We start from the raw sequence: 12500 nt of genomic DNA, 5'->3' as shown, positions 1-12500 counted from the left end.
TTTTTTTTATTAAGGTATTATTGATATACACTCTTATGAAGGTTTCACATGAAAAAACAATCCGGTTACTACCTTTACCCATATTATCAAGTCCCCACCCATACGCCAATGCAGTCACTGTCCATCATTGTAGTAAGATGCCACAGATCCACTATGTGCCTTCTCTGTACTGCACTGTTCTCCCCATGATCCCATTTGTACTAAACATAATATCCCTCAATTCCCTTCTCCCTCCCTCCCCACCCATCCTACCACACTCCTCCCCTTTGGTAACCACTAGTTCCTTCTTGGAGTCTCTGAGTCTGCTGCTATTTGTTCCTTCAGTTTTGCTTCATTGTTATACTCCACAAATGAGGGAAGTCATTCGGCACTTGTCTTTCTCCACCTGGCTTATTTCACTGAGCATAATGTCCTCCAGCTCCATCCATGTTGTTGCAAATAGTAGGATTTCTTTCTTTCTTATAGCTGAATAGTATTCCATTGTGTATATGTACCACATCTTCTTAATCCATTCATCTACTGATGGACACTTAGGTTACTTCCATATCTTGGCTACTGTAAACAGTGCTGCAATAAACATATGGGTGCATCTGTCTTTTTGAATCTGAGAAGTTGTATTCTTTGGGTAAATTCCAAGGAGTGGGATTCCTGGGTCAAATAGTTTTCCTATTTTTAGTTTTTTGAGGAACCTCCATATTGCTTTTCACAATGGTTGAACTAGCTTACATTCCCACCAGCAGTGTAGAAGGGTTCCCCTTTCTCCACATGCTCGCCAGCATTTGTTGTTCTTAGTCTTTTCGATGCTGGCCATCCTTACTGGTGTGAGGTGATATCTCGTTGTGGTTTTTATTTGCGTTTCCCTGATAATTCGTGGTGTGGAGCATCTTTTCATGTGTCTGTTGGCCATCTGAGTTTCTTCTTTGGAGAACCGTCTCTTCATATCCTCTGCCCATGTGTTAATCGGGTTATTTGCTTTTTGGGTGTTGAGGTGTGTAAGTTCTTTATATATTTTGGATGTTAACCCCTTGTTGGATATGTCATTCACAAATATATTCTCCCATATTGTAGGATGCCTTTTTGTTCTGTTGATGGTGTCCGCTGCTGTACAGAAACTTTTTAGTTTGATGTAGTCCCATGAGTTCATTTTTGCTTTTGTTTCCCTTGCTCGAGGATATGCGTTCAGGAAGAAGTTGCTCATGATTATATTCAGGAGATTTTCACCTATCTTTTCTTCTAAGAGTTTTATGGTTTCATAACTTACATTCAGGTCTTTGATCCATTTCAAGTTCACTTTTGTGTATGGGGTTAAACAATAATCCAGTTCCATTCTCTTGCATGTAGCTGTCTAGTTTTTTTTTTTTTTTTTTTTGTAGATAATTATTTTTTTATTGAAGGGTAGTTGACACACAGTATTACATTACATTAGTTTCAGGTGTACAACATAGTGATTCAACATTTATATACATGACAATTCTAGGTACCATGTAGCTGTCTAGTTTTGCCAACACCAGCTGCTGAAGAGGCTGTCATTTCCCTATTGTATGTCCATTGTGTGGGATATTTTAACATTGGGTTTCCCTCTACCCCCAAAATAGCACACGTTTCTGAGGTCAGAGGTCCAGAGTGAGAAGTCAGGACAGATTAAGTGGCTCCAATCAACTAGGAGTTGAATAGGCTTGCCTGCACATCTAGGGTCCCCCAAGTTTCCTCTCCTGAGATGGTGGTGTTCTCCGGAGCCTCTGGGAAGCTCGGGCTCCATCAGTCAGCCATGGTCATTGCCGGTAAAGACACAGACCCAGATCCCTTTAGAGCTGGGGGCAGTGCCTCTGCCAGCAACCCCTCTGCATGAGGGGCATGGCTTTTGGGGTGAGACTGCAGATTGGGGATTGGGGCATTCACAACTCCAGTGCTCCCGGATCCCACAGAGATGCCAGCTCCTTTCCTGTGTGGTCTCTTCTGGGGGTGTCCCTGGAGGCCCTGAGATGGGTTAGGGGCCTTCATGGTGGTGGCTAAGGTTTGGGCCTGCCTTCGATCACGGTCGTCCTTTTCCTCCTCAGACTGATTTCAATTGTCAATACAGAGAAAGTCATATCAATTTTTAAGTCTGACATGGATAAGAGGACATGTACTCTAGCCGTCCCCTGGGGACCTCTTGCTCCCTCCTTTAAGGGGATGAGGGTGTAGACGGAGATGCCTTCACTCTGCCCCTTTGTTACAGGGAAAGGCCTTTTTTAACCCTCCTCCAGCTACGTGGACAAGGAATTCAAAGCAAAAGGACTCTAGAAGACAGTATTTTTTTTTTTTTTAGCAAGGTACCCTCTGGAAGAGTGAGCCGGTGGCCTGAGAGGCCAGGACCAGCCTTGTTTATCTGAAAAGCATGAGGGGTGGGTTAAGGCGGGGCGAGTTGATTGACCGGTTCAGATCATATCCAGCTGTGGCTCTGCGCATGCTCCTACCTACAATGCAGCCGGGAAAACCCACGGGAGTGGGGTAGGGGGGAGACAGCTGGTGATTATGGGAAGGGGCCCGGGGCCTGCCTGGACATGCGTCCTGTGCAGGTGTCAGCTTTGGGGATTTCCCAGCTCTGTGTTACTTCTCGTTTTAGACAAAAAGTGGTTATGAATCCACCTACGAAGTTTACCAGCTTCCGCCTCTCTCTTCCTTTCTGCAGCTCACATTTTACTAACTGCTGACTCTGTCCCTTGGTCCACTGTTTCACAGTGCTTGGCCTCCGGCCCGACTCTCTCAGGAGGCACCTTGGGTTTAGAATTTCCTTGACTTACGGTATGCGGGGTGTCAGCGAAGGCTCAGAGTTGCTAAGTGGGGTTGCTGTGCCTCCCCTTCAGCCTGAAAGTCAGGGAGTGTATTTCTGTGTCACTTCTGCACTTGTCTGGGCCATTTCTTAGCTCCATAATGGCCTGGACATCAGGACTGTTGGTAAAACTGCAGTATTTTCAGAATCTCTTGCCTGGCTTTAGTGCATCTCTGTATCAATAGGTAATCACAGGGGGGAGCGAGGGCATATCCAGAGAGGTTGAGTGAGGTCACTTTTTGAAGCCAGGTTGCAAGAGATAGGGGCAAGCAGAAGTGGAAGACTGCTTGTACACAAAAATTGGGTTTCTCCCACTCTATTTCTCCTTTTGACTGATTCAGTTTCAAAGGTATTTTGCCCCAGGTGGGGAAAGTATATTCCCCCCAGAGTTACAAGGACTTACATCCATTTTCCTTGTCACCTACAAAAGAGATCCAACCGTAGGACAGCACTGTCATCGAGGCTGCCGTCCTTGGCCAGGCTTCCCCATCCTCCAGCTCATATTTACAGGGTTAATATATAATAAAACAAACACATCAGAATCCTTGTTCTGTGAGGCTTGCTCAGAGTCTCCAGATCCTTGGTGACATGACTGTTCTGAAAAGGGGAAAAACAAGCCCAAAAGGTGAATGCGCCGAGTGTGTCCGGAATGCATACAGTAGGTCTCATGACTCCCCTTGTGTTCTTCTACAATACATAAATACTTCTCCAGAGCGTCACATCTCAACCGGCTGGAGACTTCATGAAAGCTAAACACAGATTCAAGAACTGATGGTGTTAAATTCCCGCTTGAACTCCTGCAGGTATTCTATAGATGTTAAAATTTACTTGCTTAGTAAATATGAGGAGTGCCTTCTTGGCATTACTCTTGTGCTGCAACGCCTTGAGTCCCCTTTCAGATTTTCAGCCTTCCGTCGCGTTCCCCCACATCTGCGGGTCAGAAGTAAGGAGGGACCGCCACATACTGGGGCCATACATTGTTCCAAAAGAAAATTCACTTTTTCCTCTTCAGGCTGTCCGCAAGGAGTCTGTCCCTGTGTTTGAGGATGCGGCCCAGAGGCAAATCCTTGGGACTGGAGGCAGTGTTGCCATTGTCTTCAGGAGGTTGGCCCTGAAAAGAAGAGGAGCAGCCAGGGGAGGATCCATCCTGGAGGGACTGTGAGACCACAGGCCTCAGGCATCCTCTTATTAAGGAAAACCAGAAAACCTGGACTGGATCGCCAATGGAAGAACCAAGGGGCACTTGGAGGTCTTGGAGGATGGAGGTTTGTTTCATACCAGCAGGCTCAGAGTAGAGTGATCTCCAAATGTCTGAGCCCCAAGTACAGCAGGGCCACACCTTTTATGCATTTACTACAAAGCTAGGGGGAAGTCAGCACCCCGGAACTGTTGCAGTGGGAATGATTAGGTCACTATAGGTGTATTCAGGATGCTAGTTATATTTTAACCTATTTCTCTACATTCCTGAAGCCTTAACAGAAACTCTGTTGTGCCCCATTTCCTTGAGTCTCCGCGTGGAGCTGCAGCCACCAAGCTCAGTTGCGAGATGCAAAAACACAACAGGTCTTTATTGCTAGTTCGAACTAGGGTCTCAGCAGCCCGTCAGAACACAGGACACAATCTGAGACCCTGAACAAGTTCCATTTTTGCTTTGATACTTTTGGAAATTGGAAGTGGCTTGAGCGGGAAACTTCTTACTCAAGATGGAGAACACAGAACAAAATGGAGGCACATAGTTATTCAAGATGGGGGACACAAAATGGAGGCAGGGGTCAAGCTAACCTTCCAGGGGTCCCACATGTTTCCTTGGCTTCCTTGGCTTCCCACCAGACTTGCCAAGAGGGTGAGGGAGTTGAGTACTTTCTGAATATTTCCTCATCACCCTTATGTCCTCTTCCTCACAGGGGCAGTGACTAGCTTGCCCTGTGACTTTCCCTGCAGCCATGGAGTCCCACGGCACCCCAGGGAGGTGGATGGGAGACTTTGACAGGGAACATACCAGTGATCAAGCCTGATGTTCTGGGATGAATTCCCCTGGATTGGGTACTGCTGGGGAGAAAGAAATTTCCTCTACCCCTCCAGTTGGTGTTTTAAGAATCAAACTAACATGCGACAGATTAACAGTGTAAGGCTGGAGGCACCAGGGGAAGGGGTGAGCCTGCTGGACAAGCTCAGGCCTCACCAAACAAGGCGAAGAGACCAACAGGTTCCCGTCTGACAACATTCCAGAAACTGATCAGATAACATTCCTAACTAGAGCCCTCCCCAGGCTAGAAGAATAGTGGTAACTGTCCAGTACCTGGCTAAAAGCCAATGAGAGACCTCCACATACCCTAGGTGAGCCAATCCTCGCACCACTGTACACCTTTGCTCTCCTTTCCCCTTCCTTCTTTAAAAACTTGCTGCCTGCCCTGCTGGGCACGACTTCCCCAGCCTCCATTTCTGTAGACTGGGAAACCTTGCCCAGGAACTGTGCTCAAATAAACTACCTGGCCCTTTGTTGCCTCTCTTCGCCTGCTTATTTCGGCTAGAATTTATCTTACAAACAGGAGAAAAAAAAACAAAGTTTAATTCTGTACGTATGGGGAAGCCATAGACATGCATTCCAGAGACAGTTGGGGAGAGTGAGATAATATGTCATCCTGAACCTAGGAGAGGCGGGAAGGAGTCCGAGACTTCAAAGGAAAAGGGAAGCAATGCTATTCACAGAAATAGGAAAAGAGTAAATAGACACATTCACTGGGCCACACAGTAACAATGAAGGGAGCACAGGGAGGAATTTTAACAGACTTAACCAATCCCTGTCTACCACCCCTAGTTTACTTTATAATATAGCTGCTACGGTGATGGCTCTCCTCCTGGAGCAAGTCCTCCATCTAAATTCTTTTTACACAGTTGGTGGGTAAAGTTTCTTTGAGTCTTTTGGTCCTTGATGGTTTTCAGCTCAAAATAACCTGCATGTCAGAATGGCACATCTTGAGGGCCTGACATTGGTCCCTACAGCGTCCTTGTGGTTTCAGGACACTTGGAGGTCCTCCTGCCCTAAGGGATCATTAGGCTGCAACACTGGCCACTGGAGGAGGGACATACTGTTTTGATTGTATTTTAATTGCCTGATCTGGAGAAAGCCTCTGATCTTTTAAATTTTGGTCTGTTAGGCAGGAAAATAGATAAGAGGAGTAGGGGTGGGGGGTGGAGAATAAGGCCAGTAAAGCCCACTAAAAGGGACTCAAATAGTTAACCAGATAAAACCAGAGAGCCGGAAGACTCACAGAGCTAATGAGTTAATCAGCTGAAGCTCCAAAGGCCAAGAGTAACTTGAAATATCCGGATATTCCCCAGATAAAGAAAAGTATCCGAGCACAGCCCATGTCTTTACTGTGTCAATTAGATCATGCCATTGTAAGATGTGCTTTAGTCTGTTAAAAGGCCCAGCTTATTCTTTAACTTAACCTACATGCTGGTTTTTTTTCCTCCTCCAGCCCCTAAATCAAGTCATCTGCAACCTCCAGCCCCTAAAACAAGCATCATGATTAACTTTCCAAACAAGCCCAACTATAAACAGCATAGTAAAAACAGGAAATATCCCATCTTAAAAGCTAAGATTGCATTTTAAAATCTGGGAAGTTAAGAAGTTTCTTAACATATTCTTTAGGAAACAGACAATAACTCAGCCTACCTTGGGGGCAGGGCAGGCTGTCTTGATTGATATGTTCCTAGAGGGAAGCTGATACCCTGGGGAGGAATCAGATCAGTAAATTTCTTGTCCTAAGTTAATTCTGCAGAATTCCCTGGAGGACTGATAATAGAAGAGAAGAGACATAATGTCTCTCATCAAAGCTAAATATCTTGAGACCACTTAACATGTCTACAACCCCTAGCCCTTTGTCACATGCCTGAAAAATCCGTAAGCTTCTCCTCTCTGAGGTCGCCTGCACTTTTTCTCAACCTTTTAGGGTGCCTCTCTCTGAGGTCGCCTGTACTTTCTCTTTAAGTGTGTAACTAAATAAAACATTTCCTCTGCTTCACTACTGTCTCTGCCCTTCAATTCTTTGTTGCTGTGGGGACAAGAACCAAGGAAAATAAACAATGCCCCCCTAATAGGTCCATGTAGGATTTAGCTTTATTATATTTCAAAATAGTTGAACTACTTTAACCCGGTGGTGTTAACTGAGGTAGATCAGGAACATGGGGCAAGCATCATGATGAATTTTTCCTCCCTTTGATGAAAAATGCCAAGATATAAATAGTATAGTAAAACAGGAGGGACTCCATCTTAAGTCTAAGGTTCCATTTTAAAAACCAGGGAGTTAGGAGGTAAGATTCCTAACATACTTTACGGTAATCAGACAATAACCTATCCTATCTTAAGGCAGGGCAAGCAGTCCTAAATGATATGTCCTCACTGCTTGAGGGTAACCATTATCTTGGAGAGGAACAGGACCAAGAAATTCCTTGTGTTAAGTTTATCTTACAGAATATTTAAGGGACTATATGCTAGGGGGAATTGAAGGGCAGAGACGCAGTAGTGAGGCAGAGTAAAAGTTTTACTTAAAGTTATGCACTTAAAGAAAAAGTGCAAGCAACCTCAGAGAGGCATGCCCTGAAAGATTTAAGTTTTATTTAAAGAAAGAGAATGTGTGGGCAATCTCATAGAGAGGTGCACGCTGAAAGGTTGAGAGAAAGTTTTATTTAAGGCAAAAAGGTACACACTAGGAGAAAGGGGAATGTGGGCTATCTCAGAGAAGAGGCGCAATGAAAGGTTTAAGTTTTATTTAAAGACAGAAAGTGCAGACTTGGAGAAAGGGGAACTGTACCACAGACAAGAGGCATGCTGAATGATTTTGGGAAAGTTTTATTTAAGGCTATGCACTTAGAAATTGTGGGTGACCTCAGAGAGAGGTGTACCCTGCAAGTTTGGGGTTCCCCCTTTTAAGGATTTTTCAGGAATGTGACAAAGGGCTAGTGGTATGGACTTGTCAAGTGGTCCCAAGATGTTTATCTTTGATGATAGACATTAAGTCACTTTTCAGTCTTCCAGGTAATTCTGCAAAATTAACACAAGAAATTTATTGATCCGGTTCCTCCCTTTGAGCAGGTTCCCTCTGGGAAGTATCAATCAAGACCACCTGTCCTGCACCCAAGGTGAGCTGAGTTATTGTCTGTTCGCTAAAGAATGTGTTAAGATTTTTAACTTCTTAACTCCCTGTGTTTTAAAATGCAATTTTAACTTTAAGATGGAATATTTCCTGTTTTTACTATGCTGGCTATATCTGAGCTTATTTGGAAAGTTAATCACGATGCTTGTCTCCTGCCCAGGTTGCAGATTAGTTGATTAGGGGCTGGAGGAGGAGAAAAAAAAGCAGCATATAGGTTAAGTTAAAGAATAAGCTGGGCTTTTTAGCAGGCTAAAGTACATCTTACAATGGCATGATCTAATTGACGCAGTGAAGACATGGACTGTGCTCAGATACTTTTCTTTATCTGGGGAATATTTGGACATTCCAAGTTACTCCTGGCCTTTGGAGCTTCAACTAATTAACTCATGAACTCTGAGTGTTTTCTGGCTCTCTAGTATTATCTGGTTAACTCTTTGACTCCCTTTTAGTGAGCTTTCCTGGCCTTAATTCTCTCTCCACCCCACTCATATCTATTTTCCTGCCTAACATATGGATGGTGACATAATGTCTCTCACCAGAGATAGACATCATGACACCACAGGTCAAGCCTATGCCCCACCTGCCCCTTTGCCCCATTCTTGAAAGCCTTAAAAGACAGAATTCTATGCCCTTAGGTACGCCTCTCCTCTCTGAGATTGCCTGCACTCCCCTTTCTTCAAGTGTATATTTTGCCTTAAATAAAAAGCCTTCTTGATGCTCAACTTACTGCATTTTGTCTCTGCACTCTTCCAAGCCTCTTGGAAGGTTAATAAGAGACCCCTTTCCCAGTGGTAAGCATCTTTGTTACTTCACCATTTCATTCAGTTTTCTAGACTTAAGCACAAGTCTTCTTCTCTCTCTCTGTCCTACTTCAGACAAGTAGGGAGGGGCTGCTGAGAGCTCTGATTAGGACTTGGAAGTTCGTTCCCGTCACCTGTGTGACCCTGACAGGACTGCAGCGATAAGATCATGCTCTTCAGTAGTCTGCCCGAAAAGCTCCTTTCTTTGTCTTTGAAAAGTTCTCAGAACATAATCTCACTCCATCCAATGGCTCTGTGGCTCCCCCACATCCTGGGGTGGGATGGGCTTAGCTCCCACACTGTGAAGATTCAAGTGGACACTGGGCACCTGGTGACCCTGGCTTTGCGAGTTGGCGAGGGAGCTGCCCTCTGCCGAGCAGGGTTCAATGAGCTTCCCTTTCCTCCCTCTGCTCTTCCTTGCTCTCTGCTGCTTGTACAGAGGCTGCCATCCACTACCACTCTTGCTTTAATGAATTCCTTCCTTACCTACACTCTTCCAACCTGCTCGACAATTCTTTCTCAATCAGAGTCAAGAACCCTTTCCAGGCTGAGCTTTCACCTGGTGTGCAGGGAGAGACCTCCCCAAGTCGCAGCTGCCCCGCAACGCTACCAAGTCCAAGTTCCTGCCATTTGCCGTACAACAGTCCAATAAGTGGAGAGACAGGGTGTTGGGGCAAAGAAAGTGACCTTATTTGGAAAGTGGGCAGACCAGGAAAATGGGAGATTCATGTCCTAAAGCACCATCTTATCTCAAGGTCTGTAAGCTATGTTAGGGAAGGGGCAGCAGGAGGGGGAGTGACTGAAGGCTGCAGACATCTGGGTGCCAGCCAGGGTCTGGGGAGCACCGAGAACGGGTACAGTGTTCCTGTAAATCTTAGACAGGGTAATTATTATTTTTACCTACATTTCCCTGTCTCCTGGAGGAGGCAAGCTCTGGGTACAGAGCAATTTGCTGAAATCTCAAACTAAGCAAAATTCCTTTGATGATGAACACGACTACATGCAGAGCTTCAGGGATGAGCAGAATCCCTTTTCCCTTTTCTTCCTCCTTTTTGCCCAAAGGTTGAGGCACTAAAGGAGATAAATACAGTATAAAGGCAGAGAGGTCAACTTTTTCACTCCGTTGCAGTAACAATTAGATGGTGAATGAGGCAGGCCCAAAGGGAGAAATCTCTTTCCTCTCTATCACCAGCCCAGGAGTAAAAGGACCAGTTCTCTGTTCTTTGATACCCAGCATATACACAATGAGAGATATCCCTTAAGACAATTATAAGACCTTTTGCCCAAGTGACAAATCATCTGACCCACATTTTTGCCTCACACCCCAGGAAAAAGGGTAGGAAAATAGGAACGAGAGGAAGAGTATGATATGTTTACCTAAATAGTCTCCCAGAGTCTCTTTGGTTTTAACTTCCATCCTTAGAATTTTGCCAAGTTAAACCATGGGAATTCATTGAATTTCTACATCATTTTCAAATTAATATAAAATACTGAAACATTAATTGATAAATCTAAATTGATCTCTCTTGTCTTATTAGAGAGAAACTAAAGATAAATGTGGGTGTGCTGGTAGGCATGTTTGGAACTTTATTAAAAAATTGTACTTAATGAAGTGCACTTCTAGAAATTGTTAAATATATTCATAAATTTGCTAGTCTAAAGAATGCTGCTGTAAAGTGTACAATTTACATACAACCTAGTTTTCACTGGAAATTAAGGTTTCTAAAAATTAAGGATTTTAATACGTGTAATTAAACTACTAGAGTTAATAGGGAAACATCTCTGTATGCAAGAAAAAGTAGAATGTATGCTTTGGTAAAAGAAGGTATGAAGTAATATTGATTAAATGGATAACTAAGTATTGTTTCATAATGATATGTGATCCTATTTAATCAAATGTTCAAGCCTTTTGATATTTTTGACAACCTCAAATTTGAAATAAAGTCCTTTTACCTCTAGTTCACTCTGAGATTGTCCAGAGGGCCCCTGGGACATGTCAGAGGATTTTTTTCTCCTCATAAAAGAGAGATACTAAACTAAGTAGGCTTATTTACTTGGAATGTTAAGTTATATGGGAAGCATGATCAAATCAGTGATGTGAACCTTCCCAGACTACAGTTGTGTAGAAAGATGTTACTGAAATAGGTGTTTCAGAACTTACATGAAACTCCTGGAACTTGATATGCCCTGGTATGTCATCTCTTGTCATTGTAGTTATTGAAATGTTACATGTCGCAGAAATAATGGCATTTTCTTGGCAACTGCATCACAATGAGCTCTCACTGGACCTTTGACCATGGCCATTTTTTAGTCTTCCATCATTTATGGACAGTAACTGTGTTACTCAGATGCTTTTACAAACATGTCCCCCCAAAAGGGCCTCATCTTCAAGGACATTCATGGAAAAGACTTTTGACAAAAATGGTTTTCTGATAACCTTAAAATCACAAGAAGGAACTGTGAGAGTTTCTGAAACTAGTGCAAAAACTGGATTCTGGCAGGACAAGAATTATTAACAAGGGCCTGGGAGAATGGAGGGAGATTATATTTTTATAATTATATTTCACATAATTTTGTATTACATTTATATAGATTATTATACTTTTTATGACTCTTGTTTAAAACCTTACTGATTCCCTAATGTTCACTTTTCCAGATTTAAAGAAACTTTTTCCCTTAAGCCATCTATACTTTAGAGCAATTTGGTCAAATTTACCCTTGAAAACAAATAGGGAACATTTATCTTTTTCTCCCTACCTGATCCTTCCAGAATTCAGAAACTCTCAGTGAGTATTTTTGTCAGAGTCCAGCTCCAACCTGGGTGGGAACATCAAAGGAAAGGACAGCGTTGGTGAATGAGGAGATGAGACCCAAGGTCAGGTTGAGGCATCTCTTAGCATAAGCCAGCAGTGTCTTTATTTTTATAGTATTTTAATTCCAAAATTGCAAAATGTCTTTCTTTGATCATAGATGATACAATCCTTTTTCCTTTCAATTTCTGCATAATTCTGGCTCATTACCCTTAAGAATGATCAGATATTTTCCTCTTGCACTTTCCTTCTAACATTTAATCTTTAACTTTCCCTCTGTCTGCTTTGATTAGTGATTCATGTGAGCTACGTGCCAGGTGCCAGGCAGAATATGGCGTGCGGCAAAGTGTGGGTTATGTTTTTGCTTTTAAGCATGTGAGGTTATACAAAGTTCAAGACTTATATCTAAGGCTATATAGAATTCAGGCTATATGATTTGTATCTAAACTATTCTCTAATACCGTCCTATACTCTGTGTCTGTTTTTTAGGTTTACACCCAAAATAAATTGATGGAGAAAAATGGCTGATACCTAGGTCTCCACAATCTTCATTCATCTTATGGATGCAATATGAGCATCTTATTCTATCATAATATTCATTCCACATTTTCAACTCCTTGTATCTTTCCTCTTGCGTCCATAAGCAATATGGTTTCCTAGCTCTATCCTTTCAAACAATGACACAGAATCTGCTCTTATAACTTTTCCATTAATATAATAATATTTTATTATACTTTCATCATAAATTCCTATATATGGGATATTGGTAAATGTGAATCTCCCTATCTTACTAATAGAATTATTTTCTCGAGGGGGATACCAGAGACACCCTCCCATATTATAAGCAACATTAGGGACACCTTGGGTGGTGGGGACTACCAGTTTCTTTTTATTGCTTTGTTGTTTCATATAGATTTCT

The sequence above is a fragment of the Manis pentadactyla genome, chromosome 13 (assembly GCF_030020395.1).
Source record: "Manis pentadactyla isolate mManPen7 chromosome 13, mManPen7.hap1, whole genome shotgun sequence".
NCBI classification, from domain to species: Eukaryota; Metazoa; Chordata; class Mammalia; order Pholidota; family Manidae; genus Manis; species Manis pentadactyla.
The sequence above is the reverse complement of the archived record's forward strand: the minus strand, read 5'-3'. Positions refer to the sequence as shown.